This window comes from Lepidothrix coronata, unplaced genomic scaffold (assembly GCF_001604755.1).
Source record: "Lepidothrix coronata isolate B3197 unplaced genomic scaffold, Lepidothrix_coronata-1.0 Scaffold161, whole genome shotgun sequence".
In the NCBI taxonomy this organism is placed as follows: domain Eukaryota; kingdom Metazoa; phylum Chordata; class Aves; order Passeriformes; family Pipridae; genus Lepidothrix; species Lepidothrix coronata.
Window position 1 is genome coordinate 1,583,068 of NW_016690341.1, and position 24,381 is coordinate 1,607,448.

The following is a 24,381-nucleotide window of genomic DNA, read 5'->3' on the forward strand; positions in this document are numbered from 1 at the left end:
TTGAATACTTTCAGGGATGGGACAGCCACAGCTTCTCTGGGTAATCTCTTTCAGTGCCTCATCAGCCTAGTAAAGAATTTTTTCTGAATATCTAATCTAACTAACTCTACCTTCTGTCAGTTTAAAGCCATTTCCCCTTGTCAAAACATACCCTTGCTAAAAGTCCCTTTCTGGCTTACTTGCTACAGGTTTTCACTTTCTTGATATAGATTTGCTCAGAAGTCCAGACATCACAATTTTTAGATCCTGCCCCTGAACCCCAAAGTAGGAGCTGCACATTGTCTACATCTCTGCCAAGCTCATGTAACATGGTCACCCACCCAGCCATCCAAATACCAGTGTTTAACATCTCTGTCTCACCTGCTTCTCCTGCACATCATGTTTTATTTTTACAACTAGAATTTACAGTTTCACCCTGCAGCACCCACAAAAGTGCACAAACACATAAGAAGGAATCACGTTCACTGCAGCAGTACTAACTCCAGCAAATGGAGATGACAACTGCCTTTCCTCCCCCTGGCTGTCCATCTCCTGTGAGGGACAGAAAAAGCAGCCCCTAAAAAGAGACTGATAAAGAAAGTCACGTGAACCAACACAAATAGCAGCATCTTACACAAAGAACAGACTCGATTACCAGGGCAGGGGACCTGGTGGGAGTGGCATACCCGCCATGCTGTGCTGCCAATTACAACAGAACTTGACTGCATTGTGATGGAAAAGACACTATTTTTTTCCCTTCCTTATAGCTACTTTGGTAATAGGCAATTTATCTTCATAGCAGTGGGAAAGAAAATACTCTAGTGGAAGTGGTGTATAGCAATTGACTGTGAAGTAGGCAGAAAGAAATGCAGAGAAGAAACCTTTCCTGGGGCCAGCATCACTCTTGTGCACCACACAATACTTCCTTAAAAATTAAAAGGGGGGGGCTTTTTTATCTTCCTTTATATTTGCCCAGGGTCTAATTCTACTGCCTGGCCATCTAGCAAAGAAATTCATATAGCTGAATTTCATCCACAAATTTTGCACCTCCCTTTGCAGCACCATGGCAGCACCTCCAAATCCAGTAGCACCCAGTAGGCTGCTCCCATCTGCTTTGATCTTCTGCTCTTCTGGTGATTTCTATGTGCTGTTTTGCTCTGCAATGGGATCCTGAGGTATATTCTGGCCTTAGAGAGTATTTTCACTATTTGACCTGCCTAATCAGAACCAGTTTTCAAACTCCATTTTCATTAACTTGGAAAAAAAAGAGTAGTTTCAGACAAAGCTGATGGTAAACAGATGCTATATTCAGTCAATATAGGTACTCTTGGTTCTCTAGGTACTCAAACACAGGGATGAGTCTGAAAAGAACAAAACCTTCCCAGCACTTGTTTTAATGAGTAGGCTTTCTTGCATTTGATCATCTGTTTTCTCAGAGGAAAACGTTAAGAAGGCTTGTCGTTAGCCAGAGGCAATTCCCTACCCAATATAACACAGACGTGGAGGAGTGAACTGCTGATGCTCCATGTCACACACAGCCCACTCCCTCCCTGTCCTCAACTACTGTTGCAGCTGCAGCCAGGCCACTGGATGTACAGCCTGGAATCATACCATCAAAATAATTGAGAAACAATAACTGCTGTAGCTAAGCAAACCAAGGCAGCTTGCAGAGACTGTCAATCTCCACACTTACAAGCTGCAATCTATTTTCACCACCGTAGGCTGCCAGGTTAATTAAATGGGACTCCTTGTGGTGACAGGAAGGAAGTCAAGCAGCAAGTGTTTGTAGAAATAGACTTTAAAGTGAACAGCATATGAGAAAGGGAAGAAATTTCCTGGGAACACATGTTTTTGTACATTTCTTGGGAGACGTGTTATGCCTTGGCTGCTGCAAAGGGGACCGTCCCTTCCTAAGTGATGTCCTAGTTAGCCCTGGTGCAGTAACACCTCTATTCCTCACTTCTAGGGATGCTGGGATGAATCCTCGGCTCAAAGTGTTTTGTCATCAGTGCTACTCCCTGGCAAAAAGCCTGGTCCAGAGAGCTACTGAACACCTCCAGTTTCCATATTTTTCAGGATAAGCCCTGAAAGTCCTCACTTGTTTTTCTTTTTTTACTTTTTTCTTTCTTTTTTTTTTTTTTTTACAGCAAGTGAGCTAAGGGTCCGGTGTTTCATTCTCTTTTATGACTCATAAAACTCATTCTCCCTTTAATGTAGAAGCAGCAGCATCCTTCTTTGTGCCTGGAAAAAAATGCACAATTACCACAATTAAGACAGCTATATAACGTCTGACCACTTTATTTTTCACATTATGGTGAGAACGCTGCAGGGTTTTCCTAGACTAGAAAGTCTAGCAGGACTAGAAAAATAACCATTTTCAGGAGTTCCCATTTCCTTATCCAGTATCTCCTCACCTTGACTCCTTTAGGAACTCAGAGCTCTAAAGTCTCAAAGTCATGTAAGTAGTTGTCTATTATTATTAATCACATCAATTTTGTTAACTGCTTGGTTCAGTGCAACTGTTAACACTTATCGAGCTTGCGTCATCCACTGATGATATTCCCTCCAAATTAAGGTACATCAATCCTTCCTTGAGTGTTTTTCATACCAGGCTCCTGTGGTTAGAAAAAGGGGATGAATACAAGGTTATATACATCTATATTTCAATTCACATCACCTGTTTTGTTTATTTAATCTGCAGAGCTATGTAAAAGGGCTGTAGATTACCTGTGGCATCACTAAAGTTGCCCAGTAAGTTCATAATGGTGATAGGGAAAAGGGCCACCTAGATTGTCAGAAGTGAGGTTAAGCTGCAGGACATAAACCTGCTGGCTGAATTGAGCGGATCAATGTGAATGACCCTAAACCACTTCTGTTCTTCTTCAATACAGAGTAGTTCTGGTGGACTTGGTATTGCCTGGACAGACTGTTTTGCACCATAGAGCTGAACCTAACTTAATAAATCATGATTCCCACAATATCCTTTAATGGTCACTTGTCCATTCAGTAAACAAATTCTGAAGCCACATCTTAAAAGATCATCTTGATTCTTATCATTTTTTAGGTGGATTCCTTTTATTCTCCCATAAATTCCATCTCTGACTTCCCTAGAACAATTTCTTTTCTATATTCTTATTATTTAGACTATTTGTCTGGGTATGAATATCCACTCTTTTCATTTATGTGCAGAACCAATTTTATTACTAAACAGACAACAAACAAAATCAATCCTTTCTTCTTATATGGAAAAATAAAGAATTTAATGGAAAAGGATGGCTTCTCTATAAGTTTCTGAGAAATCTTACTCAATTTAGAACAGAAAAATACCCAATTCTCTGTCATGTTTTGTGTGAGTTCAGAGTTATTCCTGTGAAACCCTTTGGCATAATTCCTGTTCACCCATTTTACACTTTCCATAAGATCTGTAAGACGGTTTATGCACAAGAAAGAAAACCTTGGCTGTTTTTAATGCTTCATTCCTTTCAAAATAAGTATAGAGCTCAGCAAAAATGGCTATCAGACCCCAAGTATCAATGACCATTCTTTATGCTAATCTTTCCATTTCCTGCTATTACCAGTTCCAGGGTCAGCAGCAAAAAAAAATAATCCTGAACTATTGTAAAATCATCTGTCATTTTATTTTCTCCCCTAACTCTCTTAAAGAATGTCTGCAATGAATTACCTCCATGTCTGAAATGAATTACTACTCCATCCCACACAAACACACCATCATTACCTGCCCCAAGCAAGGTCTGGAACTATATTGCTCTTGTAAGTTAAACAATAGTCAAGCAATGGTGAGATGCAATTGATTATGTGAAACGTTAGAAAGCCTTAGTAAATCAGCTTCTCTGAAGTCATCTGGGCTTTAAGTTAGCTGGTTTTGGTTTAAAAGGTTATTACTCTTTTTCTTTTTTCTTTCTTTCTTTCTTTCTTTCTTTCTTTCCTGCTCTTTCTCTCTTTTCTTCTCTGCTCTCTCTTTTACATTTTACTTTCATTTTTCTGTTGCTTTTTCTTTTGTTTTCTTTTAATTTCTTGTTTCCTTTTACTTCTTCTTTCCTCCCTCCTCCCTCCCTCCCTTCCTTCCTCCCTTCCTTCCTTCCTTCCTTCCCTTCTTCCTCCCCTCCTTCCTCCCTTCCTTCTCCCTCACTTCTTTCCTCCTTTCATTATTCTGTTCCTTTTTTTTACATTGAAAATTATCTTGATGCTAACACTGCAGAAAGGAAATTGTCCAAATTTTTGAGAACCATGCCCTGTCGTTCCCAAGACCTTACTGCCTCACCAAATCCTGACTCTCACTACAGACAGGGATGAACTTTTTGTCTTGAAGCCAGATTGGCGCCTTGCTCTCATCTCTTTTACTGGAAACAGTTGCTTCATTCTTCAGATGCCTAGAAACATTCATCTCGTTTTCAGTCTCAAATTATTCATAGCATTTTATACTAGTTCAGTTGCTTTTCTCTCTTGCCAGTGTTTACCTGCTTGAAATATTATATTTTGTATGTTCCTGTCTGCATTTGTTTTCCTATAACAGGCAAGACAAGTCACCTTAATAGGTAGTTCTCTTCCTTTGTTTGTTTGTTTGTTTGTTTAAGAGTGCTCTATTATAATTTAATTTTATTTCTTTAGGAGCAAATTTACCTAAATCAGAAGAAGCCACCCATCACTGCTTGTCATTCAAGTAATGCCACACTGATAAAAGTGTTATCTAGAGGTAGTGCTCCCCACTACATTGCAATTAAAATTCCCCTAAACTACTAATTGCAATTTGAACACTACTTTCATATAACAACGGGCAGCCTATTAAATGTTAAAATGGAGTTTGGGAGGAAGACAAACCAGCTCATCTCTTCAGTTTTTAGCACAAAGCTGACCAAAGGTTATGCTGAGGTTTATGTCCCATTTCAAACCAACCTTCCATCTGACCAGATTTCTAGCACCATTATACGAGCCATAAACAACATCCATACATTTCCATTTTTTAATCAAAACCCATGTATAACAATGTCAGAGCAACAAGATCCCACAGGCATAGTGCCTGTAGCCTTTATAAAGATCACAGTGAAAATGGGGTTACAGTGAGATTTACTTTTAATGCTGTGATGCCCAGGCACTTTGTTTCTCACTGTTTTGACCCTTCTTTTCATTTCTCTGCTCAGGTATTGCTTCTATTTAAAGGTATTGAGTTAGTTTGAGGAGAAAATTTGCTGGATCAGAGTATAAATGAGAGCAATCTCTCCTAGAGCTGCTGTATAATGCAGATAAATCATGCCAAGAAGAGGTGAAGGCTGAACTGTGCTGGTGTTACCCTCACTCTGGTATTAGGCAAGAAATGCATGGAAATGAAAGATGAATGCATAGCAGGGCCACAGTTTGTACTGCAGCACCTTTTTGATGGCACAAATGAGAAAGTCAGTGGAGCTGCTGCATTGTATCAGTATAATGGGGGTCAGGATCCAGAGTAGCAGCACTGTATCTATTATTGGGAAATAACAGATACACACAAAGGAATAATCAGGTAGTGCTTTGCCCCACAGATTTCTTACTAGGTTTTGTGCATATTGGGATCAAAGGGCAAAACCTCCTTTTCAAGTGGTGTGCTTGGAAATGCATTGGGTTAGAGATTTGGGACTGATGTGCACTGAGATGTCTAAGACAGATTTCAAAAGCTTGTATGACGAGCACTGCAGGCATGGGGAATAAAAAGATTTGTAGTGTAGTCCCACACATTCTAGTCCAGATCAAAAAATTGCTTGCAGAGGTTGTTGTTTGCATCATCTGTTACTAACCAGCTGAAAAGTAAATAGTTGGAGATCCTGCCTCAAACACAGATCCATAATCATTTTGAATACTTAAAAATTTTTCGTAGGGTTTGTCCTCAGCCCACACCTGCAAGGAAAGGAAGTCATAGAATCATAGGATCACAAAGTAGTTTGGGTTGGAAGGAACCTTCAAGATCATCTGGTTCCAACCCCCTGCCATGGGCAGAAACACCGTCCACTACACCAAGTTGCTCAAAGCCCCATCCAACCTGGCCTTGAACACTTCCAGGGATGGGGCATCCAGAGCTTATCTGAGCAACCTGTTCTAGTGCCTCATCACCCTCATAGTAAAGAATTTCTCCCTAATATCTGACATAAACTTACAGTCCTTCAGTTTAAAGTCATTCCCCCTTCTCCTATCACTAGTCATCATCACCTCCATATCCAAAACATACTGTTCAGTGAGACAAGAAGATTTGCCAAGATTTTGAATAGAAAAGGGTGAAAATTCACTGCTTTTGGAGCATTGCTTGAAGAATAAATACAAAGGACCCCTGAAACATCCTAAGACAGCAACTATACAGCATCCATCCACTGATCTATTTTATGCAAAGGAGGCAATGGCACTGGCAGCATTGAAAACAGAAAATGTTTCTATTAAAATGGAGAAGCTCTTTGCTGAGTTTATCTTCTTTACTGTGTGCATAAAGGAGCTGAGAGCTGGTGGAGGATAGGATGAGACTGATTGGGAGTGGTAGGAATGATGCACAGATCTTTTCCATAATTAACCAGGAACAATAATTATGCCTTAAAAGCAAAAGCCTGAAACAAAGGCTGAGTGGTGCAGGAGTTGTGCAGGAGTTTATTGTTTTAAGTGTCTTCACTGGTGTATTTCTAAGCCAGGGGAAAGCCTTTTATACGGCTGTGGATGAGCCCTCACTTTATAACTGAACTTTAGATTTCATCAGTGATTTATCAGTGATAAATCGAGTGTCTCACAAGAAGTTCTGTTAAACCACTAAGCACTAGGAATTGCATCAGATCAGCAAACGCGAACAAGAAGCAGAGTCTGTCCGCAGAGCGGTGAATTACTTGGCAAGGGCTCAATCGCTTGGGGTGATTCCAGTGTTTATAACAGCAGAAGAGCAGTGATGCTTCTGGCTTCCAGTCTGCATACCCCATATGATGTTTAGCACCTTACTCTTTCTGATCAGACTCTGAAACTGCTTCAGTGCCCTTCACCCAGCCACAAAACCTGCCTTCATTATTTACTGTTCACAAGAGGAAAACAATTCTCCGTAAAAGAGCCAGTGGGAAGTGGGAATTTTTATGGCTGACTGCAGAATTTTATTTTTTTTTTTGCTCTTTATCATCCCTGTGTATTGCCACATCTTCACACCACTGCAGAGCCTGTCTGTTTGTCTCTCTGTTTACTTTAGGTATATTAATTCTTCACTGAATAAAGGTGCATTCATCAAGGGGCAAGTCACAAACCAGCTTCCTTGGCTGGCGTTTATGGTGAATTGGCTCCTATCCAAAACATCCGTCCTGGCCCATTTACAGCATTGTGTGGCTGGCAATCAGATGCTCTGCAGGGCCCTTAATGCTGTTGGCCATGGCTCTCAGCAGCTCTCATCTCAATAATGCAGCAGAGCAGCGAGTCAAGAGGCCACCGACACGGTTTGTGCCTATCATGAGGTTTTTCGGAGGATGTGGGCACACAGTCAAACCTCACTGAATTGGTATACTTTGATGAGTTACGGCTGTGCAGCTGGGGCAGCGTGTACTTAGCTCACTATCTGCAAAATAGAGGAATTTAGCATACGGAAAGAATAGCAAAGCAGTATTTTTCCATCTCTCAATTAGGAATGTGCCTCAGGACAGGAGCAGATTTACCAGGGATTTGGATATCACTAGCGCATTTCTGTGCCTCTCAGCGTCAGCCAGTGTGCAATGCACTTCTACATCCTACGACATTGCCCCCCTCAGATGCATGGGACCTACACCCACCCTTTTGAGGTTCAACAGCATGCTATTAGGCCTCCATAATTCAGCTGCAGTTGTCTGTGTGTCCTTTCCTAGAGAGTCCTACAATCATTGCAGATTCATTCCCCAAAGCAGTAATATTTTCTTTATGTCATTAGGGCTGCTGTCTCTCAAAGGGATTCTTGTCCTCATTCCCTCCCGCAAACTTCTGATGGATGCTTAAGAAGGGAAACAGGATGGTTAGAGGAAGTCTCTGAGAAGGAAAAAGAAGGGTTTGCACTTACCAAAAAGCAAAATTTGGGGCAAAAAAATGGAGGAATATCTCAGAGAAGGCAATCGCAAAGCTTCTTTCAAGCTCAGCAAATCACTTACTGGAGAAAAAGGCTGCAGTTATTCCAACAGCAGTTCCACAGATACTGAGTTTGGGGCATCCTCACTAAATCTACTTAAGAGTACACTAAGGTAGTGGTAGTTCCAATTGTTTTGTACAACAACAGTACCCTCAGAGTTGTCTGCTGTTTCTGACTTAATCAATAAAGGCCATTAGAAGCTCACTTTTCTGCTAATACTACCATGAGTACATCTTGTTGGGAGGGTTTTTTTATGACATTAAAAGACACGGTGCATTGATTTCTCCTGAGAGATACAGCTTAGGGTTTTTGTCATCCCATCACATAACACAATTTCCTTGCTACATTTCTAACTGCTGGGACTCAATATTCACAGTCAACAAAACACCTTACTAAGTTTAAAAAAAAGATTTAAAGAGAAGTGAAAACAAATGTTTTTAAAATATTTACGTAGATATAGATACAGTTGGTATGAGGATGTCTAGTCAGCACATATCTATACGTATGCATATATATATATATATGTTTTTTGATAATGAAAATACCACAATTTTTCGATTATTGTTCTTTAAAGAAAGTGGGCCTGAAATGTTCTCCTGAAAAGCATCTAACAGAGATTCCCAAAGTGAAGTTCTCTGACTATATATTGCATGCAGTAGAGCATGTTACATTCGAAACCTTTGTCCTTTCACAGCAAGCTGGACAGCATTTCTGAGAGGATGAGTGCAGACCTCAGGACTTAAATGAACTTTTCCAAAGAGGCTCTGGGATCTGAACTTGAGCTGGCAGGTTCTTAATTTCTGTCTTCCTATTGTGGGATTGACAAACTTGTCCACAAATCAATACAATATCCTTAGGCCATGCCAAACTGATTTAATTCAAAATCATAGAATGACAGAGTCGTTGAGGTTGGGAGGGACCTTTAAAGATCATCTGGTGGAAGCCCCCTGCTCAAGCTGGACCACCTAGAGCCAGTTGCCCAGGACTCTGATCAGATGACTTTTGAATATCTCCAAGGATGGAGACTCCACAAACTCTTTGGGCAACAGCAGTTGCCAGCACTTCATTAATCTCCCAGTAAAAAAAAAATTTTCTTTCCTAGCAGCTTCCACAGCCTATTGTCAGTCTTCTGAGCACTGCAGCACCTCATGCATTTAAAAACAGCAACATAGTTGGATTTGAATGCCAGAGAAGACCATTAAAAAAAAGCATTATGTTAAAAATGCTCAGGTCATTTAAAGAAGGATTCATCTCCGGCAACTTTAGTTGGCAGAACAAAGGCATTAGTTCCAAGTTGGTCCTCTAGGCAGTCCTGATATTCAGCAGAAAGAGACCAGTATCTCTAGAGCATGAGGAACCCCACCAAAACAAGTGCCTCGGGGAACAACTTGCACTTCAGAGGTGCTAGAGTATTTATAGTCTCATCATTACAGACAGTGCCTTGCTGCTGACACAAGACTGCTAAAATCAAGAGCACTGGATGCCTCTCTCAGCACAGAGGGGCTCATTCTCTGACTGCTACTGGAAATGGAACTGATGTTGGTCACAGAAAGGGAAAGTACTAACTCAGGCTTAGGGGACTAGGGGGCTGAGCATCTTCTGCTTTCTTCTTTAAAAAAGAAACTGGGATCTCTGAATGATTGGCCAATGAACCTTATACAGTTTGATAAAATGGAAACTAATGTCATAACAGTATTAGATTACAAAGCCATATGTACATGAAGCCATATGTACATGAGGGAGCAGATGTAAACATACTTGTCCTCTCTGCTCTTCTGGTCCAGGCTACTTTGAACGTCATACAACAGTGGTTAAATAGACAGTTGATTGTATTTAAAATAAAGGTCTTCAAAATAAGGGGGTTGTACTTCAAATAAAGGTCTTTAACATAAGAGATTAAGGGAAAGATGTATGAATGGACTATATTTAATACACCCTTTATTGATTTGGAAAAGCAGTGAAGAGAGAAGAGGCAAGACTGGCAGATAACATGTAAGCATTGACAGGGCTAGAAGAGTCTAAGGAGGAAGTCCAGAGCCACCTCCCAATGCAGAGGAGCAACTGAACCGTTGTCTGGGAAAACACAGATGAGAAAAATCAGAGGTGAGAATACAGAGGCTGGAGGGTCTAGCACATTGATAGATTCTGGAGGGTTTTAGGGGAGAACTGGTTGGTCGCTGTGAAAAGTAGTTCAGGGAAATCATGCACTCAGTGCAGAACTGTGTTTATGAAAATTGCTAGAATATTAAAACTGGATTTTAAGAATAATATCACAAATGGCTTGATGTCACATGGCCATGGTGGCAGAAGCTTGGTAGGAATGCAGTTACTGGTTCAGGGCATTTCAAGTCAGACCTTCAGAAATTAGATTTCAGTGCCACTGAAAGTCACTGTAGTTTTTAAATAAAATAGAGAATAATAATAATAAAGAATAAAACAGATCTAAACAAACAACTCATTTTATTATTAAAGAAATAGATATTTCGGAGTGGAAGAAGTCTCACACAGCCAGAAAATGTTAGAAAGAATGTAAAGGTGAAAGAGACAGGAACAGTCATTTTAAAGAAAAGGTGAATAAAGAAGTGTTTCATGGAAGTATATTACATCCTGAGTACTACAGAGATAGTAAATTGGCAGTCTTATTTACTCCCACTCATAAAATCAAAACAAGAACCATCCAGTGCAACTGAAGGGCAGTAAGTTTCCGAGAGATAAAAGGTATACTTCTAAAGACAATTTAAGCTGTAAAATTCACTGCAACACAGTACTGTTAAGCTAAAACTTAATCAGATTTGAAAAAGAAACAGGTATTTATAAGAATAGCAAATATAACCAGGGTTATGTTAGACAGGAGCTAATAGAAATACTTCAGACAAAGCAAAAAAGCTTCATTTTCTGCCAGAGGTTAGGATGAGCCTTCCTCTAGGGGAAGGTTTTTCCATAATTGGTCATGAAAGGTTTCTTATATTTTCTTGTGATGTACCAAAATGTGTAGTATTACTCACTGCTGGAGAAAGAATACTGGATTATATGGACATTGATCTGACCCAGCATGGCAATTTTTATGGTCTTGTGAGCAAAATCCAATGGATTTGCAAGGAAACCTTACAGAACAACAGCTTCAGTTTGACTTTTTCTTACCACTACAGAGGCCATAAGAAGAGCAACTAAATTCCTGGCAATTACGTGTTCCTGCAGGCAGGCATGGCAGCAGTGCAGGTATCTAATGCTTTTATGCCATTTGCTAAGGATTATACAGCAGTAATCTTTCCCATTAACACTTTGTCTCGTTCTGTGTTGAAGATCCCATAATCTTCTCCCTCCCTCCCCTCTTTCAAAATATACTGAAACAAAAAATAAATACTGAGTGCATGGACTAAAACTTGATAATGGACATTAATTATTGAAGTACAGACCTACTGTTTATTAATCTCTTACAACTTTTCAAATCAGCCTATCCTCACAGAATTATACCAATTGTGGTTTTCTTTTGAAAGAAAATTTTTCTTTTCTCTTTCTTTCTTTTTTTCTTTCTTTTTTTCCTCTTTCTTTCTTTCTCTCTCTTTCTTCCTTTCTCTTTCTTTCTTTCTTCCTTCCTTCTTTTCTTGCTTTTCTTTATTTTCTTTCTTTTTTCTTTTCTTTCTTTCTTCTTTTCTTCTTTCTTTCTTTTTTTCTTCTTTCTTTCTTTCTTTCTTTCTTTCTTTCTTTCTTTCTTCCTTCCTTCCTTCTTTTCTTGCTTTTCTTTATTTTCTTTCTTTCTTTCTTTCTTTCTTTCTTTTTTCTTTCTTTCTTTCTTTCTTTCTTTTATTTTCTTCTTTGTTTTCCTCTTGTTACTGATTATCTGCTCCAAGGTAATGCATGTCTCTATCACTTCCAACTCCCAACCTTGCACTGCTGGTCAGTGACCCTCTAGTGTTTGTGGGGTGTGAGATAAGATACTTACTAATCCATTTTCATTCCGTCTCGGGGAGAGACACTTGTTTGACAAAACAGCATTTCTGAATGCATCCTCACAAAAAGCAATAGTCAGCAGGTTTTAATTTTCTCTCAGATTCAAAACTGAGTTCTGTGCTCTATTCTTGGCACAAGGGCAATCAAGCAGTTTGGTGAAAATTCCTTTAAGGATGGTATATGCTTGCCTTTTGTTAACCAAGCAGTGGCTACCAGTTTTCAGAACAAGGTTGCCTATCAACAGTTATGATGGGTCAGATCCAATTTAATTTTAAACATGTGAGCATCAAGGAGTGAGTAAGGAAACTTTTCCTGGAAAGCTGCAGGGATGAAGGAAGATGGATTGGCCCCAGACACAGTCTTGGGAGACAGGCTGACACAATGGGGTCAAACCATGACCACTGTAAACCCAGTGACATTAAACAGGAAATTCATGTGAACTGGAGCTTGCACTCTCTTTTACTTTCCACGTAAGCACAGTCACAATGTGTCTATAGTGAAACTTGGTAGAGATTCCTTGAAATTATAAGTACTGAAGGTGAAGTTAATCCAGCCAATATATTGCTTGCAGCATTTCATTTTTTCTAAGTACCAGCTTTCCTTTTACAGGATCTCATAAAGACAAAACAATATGTTGCTCTCTTATGGATAACCTATGAGCAGCAGTTGGTGAAGTAGTCCCAGTGTCCAGAGCTACACTATATCTTTGATGTCTGGTTCTGCAGCACAAATACTTCAGCAGAGCAAGACATAATGAAAGTTTAAGAGCTTGTTAAGGAACTGACTATTACAGAGAACCATGCTCATTTTTGACTCTATTAGAAACACAAGAAAAATAATTTGTCACTTTCCTGTGACTAGAAGGATCTCAGGGGGAATTTCAGATAAGACATCAACATTGTCAGTGATTACTCAGCCTTTTTTCATTACACTTTATAAAGCCCTGAATAAGAAACCGGTTTATACTGGTGTTCCAATCCTCTAAATGCATCTTTACAAGACCCAGCTGTGGAAAGGACATTTATTTCCACTTTAGAGATGAGGCCAGTGAATCATGGGTAATGGGTGAGTTGCACAAGTTCACACTAAAGGGGGTTTGGCACACTGTGGATGAGAGTGTAACAATACCAATAGAACTCCTAGGTTCCCCTTCTGGGCCATAGCATGGAGATTTCTCCTATTCTTCCTTAGCTGGCTCCATTTGGTTTCTGTCTTATTTTCCTAAACTGAGCATAATGTAGGTGAAAAAAAAAAAATCTTCTTTCCTTGGGATCTAAAAGCTTTTCAGAAATATACAGCTACTGGATGATGTTCCTATCTGACTGATATTTAATACATTTTTTCTGCTGTAATTGAGCACACAGTCTTGCTGGAGGATAAACTGCAGTGATGACATTGCAACAGTTTGAGTGTTTTCTCCATTATGTGTCTTTACAACAGAGATAACCTTTTGCTTATTGAAATATAATTGCATAGGGAGATAGTTGGTTTAAAACAGAATTAACAATGCTAGCTGAACATTTTACAGGAGCTTTCCATAACAACCTGATTTTATGTCAGCTTCTCCAGAGCACAGCATCATTTATACTATAAAATTAATTGAAAATCAAAAACCAAACAACTGATCTTTACTTTTCTTATAGCACATTCTTGGAATTATCTTCAGTATAGAAACTCCATTTCAATATCAGTGATTTCTTTGTCAGCAATTACCTCATAGCAATATTAGGATTCTCTCATACTCCCCTCACTCCATATATTGATAGAGTAAGATATTGATATAGCTGTGATAACTGTGTATCAATAGATATTCAGAATGATCATAATATAGGCAGGATGTGCCACTGCAATTATTTATTTGCAAATCTTCAACCAATCCTTTCCCCGACATTATATTAAATTAATTGAAATATTAATATATTATTATTACATTGAAACACCACTGTAAACTGTTTTAATTTTCTACATTGGAGAGCAGATCATGGCTCTCCATGTTCCTCTACTCCAAGTCAGTTTTCATTCTAATACTTCTAAGTTTCTGCAAAAGTGTATTCAGAGCTGGACATAAAGCATTTCTGATCACTGAGGCTGCCCTCAAGGGTAAACCTGTGTGCTATACTGACAGCAAATCTGCAAGCCACGGGTCCAGCCACAGACTCCTTTCAGGTGTGCAGGGTGCTGGCATGAGTGCTGACTCTGATCTGCCAGTGGTGAAGTCCAGGACAGACATGTGTTTGACTTGAGTACACATGAGGAACCTCCCCATGGAGTGTAATGATGGGATCAGAGCGACATGATCCGAGAGAATGTCACAGCCTTGTGGGGAAGAGAATGGCTGTCTGCGCCCTCTTCCCTTGTGGAGTTTAGCTATGACTGATAGCTAGACAGGCCAGTGCTGTTGGCTGTACCATGGCACGACTGAGTCGTAACAGCACCCATAAGGTCCACTTTTGAGTTCCCCAAAAAGATGAGGTCCTCGTGTCTGACCTTCTGAAACCTTCTCTTTCTTACATGGAGAGACCCTCTCCTTTCTAGCATGAGCTCTCTGTCATCATTTACTCCAGGCGTTTCTCTGGCCACGCCCCCAGTCAAGGTCCCAGGCACCATTCTCCTCATGAACTACTCTCCTGCACTATGTCCTGTCACCTTTGCTCTTGGTGATGCTGCCAGCCCCAGCCTACCAGGCCAGCAGCAATTTCTCCTCTTCCTCTGGAGAGGAGCTTTAGCAGAGATCTTTCTTCTGACAGCAGCAATGCTGCTTATGAGTTCCCTTCAGTAGAAAAGATCCTAAGTGACAGGATAAAAGCTCCTGACTTGGAGCTGACCTATTTCAGTAACGCAGGGAATTTCCCTGTCCCACAGAGAGCATCTCTGCTGCAGCCAGCAGAGACCAGTGAACCAGAAATTCTTTACTATGAGGGTGATGATGCACTGGCACAGGTTGCCCAGAGAAGCTCTGGATGCCCCATCCCTGGAAGTGTTCAAGGCCAGGTTGGATGGGGCTTTGAGTAACTTGATGTAGTGGAAGGTGTCCCTTTAAAGTCCCTTACAACCCAAACCATTTTGTGATTCTGTGATGCAGAAACAGGACCCAGGGAGAGCTCTGCCATGGTTTGGCAAAGCCTCTTTTGTTGCCAAAACAGTACAGCTTCCCCTTCAGGCTGGTCATGTGAGCTGTCAGCAACCACGAGTAAGAGGTTTCTTACATGGCCACTGCTCATTCTGGTCACCAAGGATATTTGACAAGGATAGGTCCCAATCCTTTGGAGTGCTGGTTTCCTCTCCCAGTCCATCATTATTCAGGTTTGGAGATTAGCTGTCAGTAAGCTGTTGTGGGAGTTTGTTTTCCTTTGAGTCATGCATCACTAATCAGACCTAGCACTTCCTCCCAGGCTTTATTAAACAGAAATCTCTAATCCAGAAAACATTTCCAATATGAAGACTAATTAAGTGTCATAATGTCAGTTGGGGTAAATAAAGCACAAAGGGAAAGAAATAAGCTCTGGGAGTGGAACGTGCTTTATTGAACACACATCTGCTACTCCAACCCATGGCTGTCACTCAAGAAGACATCATCCAGTAAATCTGATCAAAAAAATCCCCACTGAACTGATAAAACAGAGCAACTCTTCAGATGGCTTAGCTGTTGCTTGAAAACCAGTTTGCAAGCCTGTGGACTGACACTAGTGCTGGAAGGCAGTGAGGATTTGAAGCTCTCAGATACAGTATCCTCTGGACTTCAGAAGGATCGAGATCAGATCCTGAGAGCTCTCTCCCACTCTCTTGTTTTCCCTTGCTAAGGAAAAGAAGTCTCTTCGGGTATATTTCTTCACTTTTTAAAAGAGCTACAAAAAATTCAGGCAAAGTGAGTGATTTCCATGCCAGGTATGGCTGTATCATTTAAGTCACTGCAGAGCAGGAGTTTTAAAACTCTGCCAATACAGATGTTGACTTGCAGTCAAATATCCTGTTTATTACATTTCATTTTCTTTTGGCTACCTGTTTGGAATTAAAAAGAAAAGAAAAAAATCCAAACAACTTTCCAGAAGTAAATAGCTTGAGAAATGGTATTTAGTCATTCTTAGTTAAAGAAACTACAGATATATGAATCTTCAATCTGGCTTTTTCTGCCTTTCCTCATCTTAAAAATATCTTATGTGGTACTATAAATAATGAGCAGAAGGGAAAGTGATGCTTCATGCAGGAGGGGAAAAGCAGCACTGGTTGTCCTCAATCATGTTCAAACACAAATCTGGAGAATGAATGAATGTTCCTCCATGCATTTCCAGGCTTGAACAGGACAGACTGAGTCTGCGAGGATTTGTCTTTCAGACCTTGGCGTCAGTATGCATTACCGTGAGCTTTGAAAGATGCTCTTAAAATGTTTTTAAATAACCAAATGGAGCAACCTTTTCCAGCGTGATAATCTGTGCTGTTACTGCCGCAACTCTGGCAGCAGGGAAAGAAGGAAGAGAGCAAAGCTCTCGTCCTGCTGTGCCCCAGAAATCCATTGCCACAGTAAGCAACTAACATCAGGTTTGATCTTTCACAGTATTAGAAAGGTAGATGACAGTGTAACATCTACACGTGGTTTGGATGTGCAGTGCCTGCACTTTTTCCATCCAAACAAGAGGGACAACTGCTTTCAAAGTCAGTGGCCAAAACAAATGGCATTAAGGTATTGTGCAGGATTTCTCCGTGCATGGATGATGCGGTGGAAAGGGTCCCTGACACAGCTCAGTAGCTAAGGAATGAGGTCAGGCTTTGTTTTAGCAACACAGGAAGAAGGGTTCATTTTTTTCCTGTAATGAACATGAAGTGTTAGGCATGTGGCGCTAGATTCTGCTGCTGTTGTGCNCCCTCGGAAAAAAAAATCACAAAGATGTAGCACGAGGTATGATTTAAACTTTAATAAACTTTTCAGAAATCTCCATTTTTGCCTGACTGCCTTTCAGTGATTGCATTTAAACTAATGTTCTAGGGCCCTTTTATGTAAAAAAGCCTTATTCCTAGGATGGCTTTTGCAAAATTCATGGCTGGTGCTATTCCATGACCTTATGACATGACAGTAACATTTATTTGTATCAGTTTGGCACCATGCAAGTAGGTCGCATGATTATGATGAAGTTAAAATGAATTTTGCCTTTCTTTAAATGGTAATGGAACAGTTACCAACTGATTAAGGAAAACATTAGTAAGTACCATTTTAATTGATTTGAATGCATGTGTGTTTTGTATTGGTTTAGTTTGAGGGCATTTTTAAACAAATAGCACTGTCATTGTGAGCCTTAATTAGATAATAAATTAATAGATAAATGGATTAGAAAGTTCAGTATGGCTTTCACAATTGCTGCTAGTGGCATGAAAATGAGGTGCTTGGTATTAGCAATGCTAATAAATGGCCTAAGAAATACACTTGGAAAGAATGATGATGTGGCAGCAGAGTGACATGCGAGGACCATGGTCTTTCCTTTGCCCACACCTATTTTGGAAAACAAACGTGCTCCTGTGCTTTCTTAGGAAAGATAACAGTGGTGCAGATCTGGAAGGGTAAACATGTCAGTTCCCTCAGTGCACCTCAAAGCCTGAAGATTTAATGTTGGATTCATGAAAAATTCACTAAGCACACAGGACGTATTCTCAGGGTTAGGCTGCACGGGGATCAGCTCAGATATCTGACGAGGAAAAAGGCTCAGTATGTGCAGAATACATTCAGTTATGGGAAAATCGCTTAATAGGAAGGGAAGTCTGCATCGGTTGGGCTGGATATGGAGTGCACAAGAATCGTTAGGATCTTTCTGAAAAAGAGCAATTTGGTGAATGTTGTGCTGCTTATTCAATCCCATGAAGCAGTAAATCAAGCCATATGGGTCTTGGTGCTGTTCAAAGATGTAACGACAGTAACTCAGACACAGAGTGCTGCAGGTTGGAAAGTGATGCAAATAATCACTGGCATGAGTTCAACCTGAGCGTCAAATACCTGAAATTAAAAAGCTGGAAGAGCACTTTGGTATGGATTGAATGTTATGCAGCTTGCCTGAAGACACAACGTAACTTGGATTTGTTATTTTTGGGTTAATTGCCCCTCAGATATAACTGCCTACTTCAGGGGTGGCATTAGCCTGCAACACAGGGTCACCACATTTAGAGGAAGTTCGCAGAAAGGGTTTGAAGCCTGAATTATGTTAAGCTTGACTTTTTATGCAGATATTTTCAAGGTGAAATGAACTTCTTCAGCAATCAGACTGGTCTTTGATAGAAATTAAGTGTGGTGACAGAAACATTATTTTGTTATACATTTCAGGAGCATTTGGACAGATGCTTGCTTTTATGGTAGTATTTAAGTCTTTTGTGTAGAGTATTCTGTTGCTTTTGCTAATGAGAATAACAGTTCCATCTCACTAAAGGCCAGCTTGATAAAAAGTGAATAGTGTTCTACCCCCCCAGCTACATCACCAAATAGTCTTCTTATCAGTCTACCTAGAGTATAAAACTACATTAAAAAATACTGCAGTTACTGTACAGCATATTGCATGGTCTATAGACCTTATCACTTGAGTAATTTAAAGTCTATCAGAGTAAAGTACATGATAATTTATGAGGATAGTGTCACAGCTGATCTTAGGTAGGAAGAGGTAAACAAGATGTAAATGATCTTTTCACCTCCAGTTTTCAATGCTGGAGACATTTGTCATCTGTTAGGTTCTTTAGCAAGTTTCTAATTAGTATCTTTTTCAAGTCTCTTTCCCGCTCAAAGGGCTCCCATCCAAAGAAATTCCAAAGAGGTTTAGAGATAGTAAATACATTACACGGGGATGTTGCATAAGCCCATGTAACCTCTGTTCTTTGCCAAACATGCATGTCTGTTGTAAATCTTAAAGCTGTGCAGCCATGTACGGTAGTGCTGAGGCCAACCACTTAAACCACAGTAAAAGAGTCCATGACTAAACTGCCTCTGATTGGCTTGGTGCACAGGTAAACAAGCCCAGGTCTTATTGCCAAGACTATATCACTTTATTTATTGACATGTTTATACTGAGACTCGTAGAACAAGGAGGAGAGTTCTCAGCCTTAGGACCCACTAGCAAAGCCAGTCTGTTTGGGAAGTGAGGTTTAAGATAGGCTAAGAAGGAAAGAGAGCAGAGTTAGCAGGAGGAATGCAGCTGCTATAACACAATCAGGATCTGGAGAAACATGGAAATCCCAGAATCATAGAATGGATTGGGTTGGAAGGGACTTTTAAAGCTCATCTAGTCCAAACTCCCTTGCAATGAGCAGTAAATCTTCAATTTTATCAGGTTGCTCAGAGCACCATCTGACCTGATGTTGAACATTTCCAGGAATGGGGCATCCACCACCTCTCTAGGCAACCTGTGCCAGTGTTTCACCACCCTCATTGTAAAAACTTTCCATGTTCTGGTTTTGGATTTTATTTAATTTCTTTCTGCTTCAAGTAGCTAGGACAGCCATTCCTCTAGGATGACTCTCCAGCATTGTACTTATGTTCCTATCTTGTGCCTTTACTTCTGAGGGTGTTGAACTGCTACCAAGCAAGGAAATTGTGGCTTGCCTTCTTCAGGCTGCCTGCAAACTTTTAAATAGAGCAACTGAGTTGGAAGAAAGTAGATTTGTCAAAAAGGAGAAAAGCTGAGGAAAACTTTGATCAAAGGGTGGTCTCCAGAATCAAAATGACAGCAAGCTCCATGGGCTTTCTGAAGGGCTACAGTAACAACACCGGAGCTCTTGTGAATAAACTGCTAGCACTGTTTCACATATAGCAATGGCTCTTGTGACTTCTATTGGCATTTATCTCTAGTTGTGCAAGTATGTTGCCTTGAAATGCCATAAAGACTGTTGGGATAGGCATTGTTCTCCTGCTGTATTTCAGGCCTAAGTTCTCCTGCAGGCTGTGTAAGTCAGCATGTATATAGCCACACACTGAGCTTATGAGTGCCACATATGGTCACAAGCTGAAATTTCTCAGAAATTGTCTTCACATACTCTGCACTTCCTTCCTCCTCTCTGTCCCTGATTCCATAAGGATGAGTTAGAGCAATTTCCTGTTCTTGGAAAATCTCACCTTTTTTTCCTACATACCTCGCTATTTCTACCACCAAAATTCATCTCCTGGGGGAATGCACTCTGCATTCAGCTGGTGAAACATTTACTTTTGTTTAGCAGATTTTTGTTTGGTGGGAATCCCTGCATTGTACGTACCCATTTCAAACACTATGGAAAGAAAATGTTTCACTTCTGGAAAGGAATATTTGTTTGGCCTTGCAGATAGTTTAATGCATGCTGGTGTTCAAAATCTAATAAAAAGAAAAAAATAAAAGAGGGAAGGGAAGGGGAAACAAATGAACAAACAAACAAAAACAAACAAAAACCCCCTTATTGTTATTTAAATCCCTGTTGATGCTTTGCAGTTTAATATTCTTTCTACAAGAGATTGATTCAGGACCCCAAATCAACCTGATTGTACAATACACATATTAAAATATACATTTGGGTCAGGGAAGTCTGTGTTCAGTTTGAAACACAGGACAGAGCACTGAAGCAGAATAATCACTGTTCACCCTGTAGGTCTTTTCCATTCCTGATGCCTCCGACTCTGTGAACCATCAACTAAGTATTCATGTTTGGGCCGTTCATACAGTTGTTGCTCTTTCAAACCTTCCCTCTTTGCTGCAGGGATCAACAACATTGTCCAACTCACTGATCTTAAAACACGTTTTGTGCTTCAGGACTTGGCTTACACTTAAGTTCACATATTCCCCACTGTGCCAATAGAGCAGTGTCCCTGGCACTGCCATTTCTCTAGATGAACCCAGTCCTTCAATGGACCACCAGTATGTGTTCTGATAGGTTTCCTTGAAGATTAAAACATCATGTTCTGTGACATAATTGAATTGGAAAACCCTGAGTGTTGAGAATAAATTGGTTTGAGATATTTAAATTGATCCTCTCATATTTGGAGACTTGATCTAAACTTTGGATGCATTAGGTGTATGTATTCACCTCCCTGTGAACTGTTTGGTTTAATTGCTTCATTATGACAAAAAAGAAAACACCATCAAAAAAGTCTGTAAGAGAAACATCAGAAGTGACTGTTCCCTTCAAGCAAGTGGGAAACTTTTTTCACTCCATATTTATAATCAAAAAGCCGAACAGTTGTTTAAGAAAGCAATTGTTAAACTTGTGCCTAAACTTGTGCCTAAACCTGGACAAGCGCTTACCTTCCCAACCCTTTTTATCCATCTCTGTTACAGTGTTTACCGGGAATCTGCACTCACTGAACCACAACTATTTAAATATTTTCCTGCAAACGTCCCATTCCCTCACTTAACCCTAAGAGCAGACCTCACCTATTCTGCAAATAAACACAGATCTCAGTTCTCTAAGGGAACTTTTACACCTAATGTAATCATTTACCATGTGGACATTTGGCTCAGGTTGGAATACACTGGTTTTCATAAAAGAAGCTGGATGGGCTTTCTCTGTGCACCAAATGCAATTCTGGGGACTGGTACTCAGACACCATCTTAGTCTTCTGGGTCCCATGGAGAGGTGATAATTTCTGGTCATCCTCCCCAGGCACAGGCTTTCAGATGGGGATAAGGACAAGGTTCAAAGTTCTATCACGCTGTTACGTCTCCCATCATGCTGCGTTCCCATACAATTGTCTCAGCCACCTAACCAAACCTCCTGGGAACCACAGGGATGCAGTACAGGGACACAGCTCCCTCCTCCTCCCTCTCCCCCCTGAAGAGGCCTGGGAATGTGGGTGTCCTGCCGTGCATATCTCACATTGTGTTCTTCCAGAAGGGTTAGAGGCTGTATTATTTTGATAAATGAGGCAAGGCAGGGTGATGGCATGGGCTTTTTCGAGTTGAGATGTGGCTAGAAAGGGGAAAGATAAACTTGTAGCTCTTACGGATTAACTTCTGGTTTCTAAGAATAACATAGATAAGGCAGTCTCAATTAGATGGAGCTTAAAATCACATATAACGAATCTGAGACAGAAGAGATTGTTATATCTGAAAGAGAAGTCGCCACTGTTCTTTAGATAAGCTCTCAGATTTTCAGATGAGAAAAAAATAAATACTGCAGAAATAGGGTTTTCCCTACTTAACCTTCCCAGCCAAACCCAAATTGCCTACCATGAAAAAAAGAGGGCAGTCCAAACACAAAGATAGTTTCACCACAAATCATTCTACATATTCTCATATGTGTGTTTCTTTAAAAAACTAAGTTAACAAGTTACCCTTCTCCACACATTTGGGACAGCTTCAGAGTGGTATTTTGTTTCCTCTCTTTTTTAACAGAACTAAAGGTTCAACCAAAAATTTGCAAGTAAGACAATCACACAAACAGGCAGAGATGTCTCACCCCAAACAGTCTGCACAAAAATCATGTCTGTTTTTTATCTGTCATGGAAGTAGTTTATTTTTATAAATGCTAGAATTCACCCACAGAAACAAAGCAGGGCAGCATTTCATCATGACTCTGTTTCCTCAAAGGTATTTCCTACAAGGTGTTGGATTCACTTTCCATATGATAAACAGCCAACGCTGTGTAATTACCAGTGAGCAGGTACCAGTTCTGAAGGTCATGCTGACAGCCAGCATGTCCCTCGCACAGCTGCTTCTGTTTAACGTCCCTAATAAAGAGTGGGAGACATTTGATTTTGATCAAGGTTTTAAGAAACACCATATCTACAGAGGCCGGACATTTTCTTTCTCACTTCATCAGGAAACTTTTCAAGATGGAAATGCAGGACTGAGCAGTTTATCACAGAGATGACCTAATTTTGGCAAGCCTTGGAGAGGTCACAGGCTTCCCACTACCATTACAGGAAAGTCTTTTATCCTCAAATACAGCAGAAGTGAGTTAGTATACATCTTCTGGGCTATATTTTGAGTCAGCTGTAGATTTTTTTATTCTTTTCATAGTTCTTGCTGCAAGTTTAAGACAAAAGTGTATATGTTTGTGGAGAGATAGCTCATTTCTTTCCCCTTTTTTTTTTTTAACTTAAACTGCTTCTTTATAAAGGTCACTCAAGTCCAGAGTAAAAGAGGATTAATTACTAACAGCCATAATTTAGAGACAAATTACCCTCTTGATATTTTGGCTGTCCAGGATACACCATGTAAAAGCCATCTATCTGAGAGAATGACACAGGTGATTGTAACCTACAGTTGTGTTGAGCATTGGTCTGCTTCATCTCCCCTGAAGAATGATGTGGAGTTTAATATATTAATAAGAAAGAGTATAAAAATAATGCTATACTTCTATGCAACTTTTCTCATCCAAAGAAGCCAGGTTGTTTTTCTCTAAATCAGGCTGGTCAAAGAGGTATTCCGCAGGCATGCACATTGATTTCAGTGGAGTTGTTCACAGAATAAATGTACCTCTTCATGAACACAGCCAACAGAATCTGGGATACTGTGGTTTCCAACCACCTCTTCCCTGGGTCTCATTAAATAACGCCTTATACTCTTAGTAATTTGATTAAAATCAATAAGAATGGTCTGTGTGGAAAATGACCTTTGGTAATCAGCTCTGTCAATGTGTGATACACATTTTGAACATGGCAAGCAGAGCTCAGATGCTCACACTTGTGAGTGCTGGATTTCAAACTAAGGATTGCAGACATCCACCTCCCTCCCAAGTCCTTATCCAGCAAAGTATGTAGGCACATGTTGAAGAACCAAGCCTGTACTTCTTGAGAGACCTGAGAAGCCTAAGCTTATATGCATCATGTCAGAGTACCTCTGGGTTTTCTGATGGCTCTAGTCTGCGCTGGCAAGTCCAGTCCAATCCTAGAGAGCCAAGGACTGCTTTTTAAGCTCAGAGACACACTGTGGGAAGGTAGGATGCATCCCATTCATATCCTCACAGCTTTTTCATTTCCAGAGCTGACCTGTCTGAAGCCAGCTGTGTGTTTCCACCTCCTTCTGAGAGTCTCACAGACAATTTCTAAACCTACTCCATCAATCTTACATTGTAACTACACATTTCTGTCATGTGGCTTACAAATACATATGGATTTCCTATAGTAGATTTTTCTACCTACAAGTCTTTTCATAAAGACCATATGTTTTTTTAACACCATTATCAGATAATATCTCTCTTCAGAGATCAATCGTAAATGCACTCATTCCACTTTATTATCAAGCTACTGCTTGATTTCTGGTATGCTCAGACTCTGACACAACCTTAGATGCTCACTGTACTATTACTCTACTCTCCTGAGACTCCACCTGCCCTGGGCCACTCAAAAAGCATGAGGACCTGTTGGAGTGGGTCCAGAGGAGGCCAGGAAGATGCTCAGAGGACTGGACCACTTCTGC

At 40.3% G+C, this 24,381-nt stretch overlaps 1 protein-coding gene and 1 long non-coding RNA gene across 3 annotated transcripts in view; one reads left to right on the forward strand and one right to left on the reverse strand.

The window, feature by feature from the left end:
- TENM4 (teneurin transmembrane protein 4) overlaps positions 1-24,381 on the forward strand; it is a 603,620-nt gene that overhangs the window by 291,589 nt on the left and 287,650 nt on the right. The window lies entirely within an intron of this gene.
- Positions 2,143-24,381, reverse strand: part of LOC108504389 — a 39,010-nt gene continuing 16,771 nt past the window's right edge. Inside the window, exons 3-4 of one of the 2 annotated variants that reach the window (XR_001877090.1) lie at positions 2,394-2,594; positions 2,143-2,220 (exon numbers count right to left, since the gene is read on the reverse strand). This is a non-coding gene — a long non-coding RNA (uncharacterized LOC108504389). Of the gene's footprint in view, positions 2,221-2,272; positions 2,595-24,381 lie in introns of those variants that run through there. The other variant, XR_001877089.1, reaches the window with a different exon arrangement.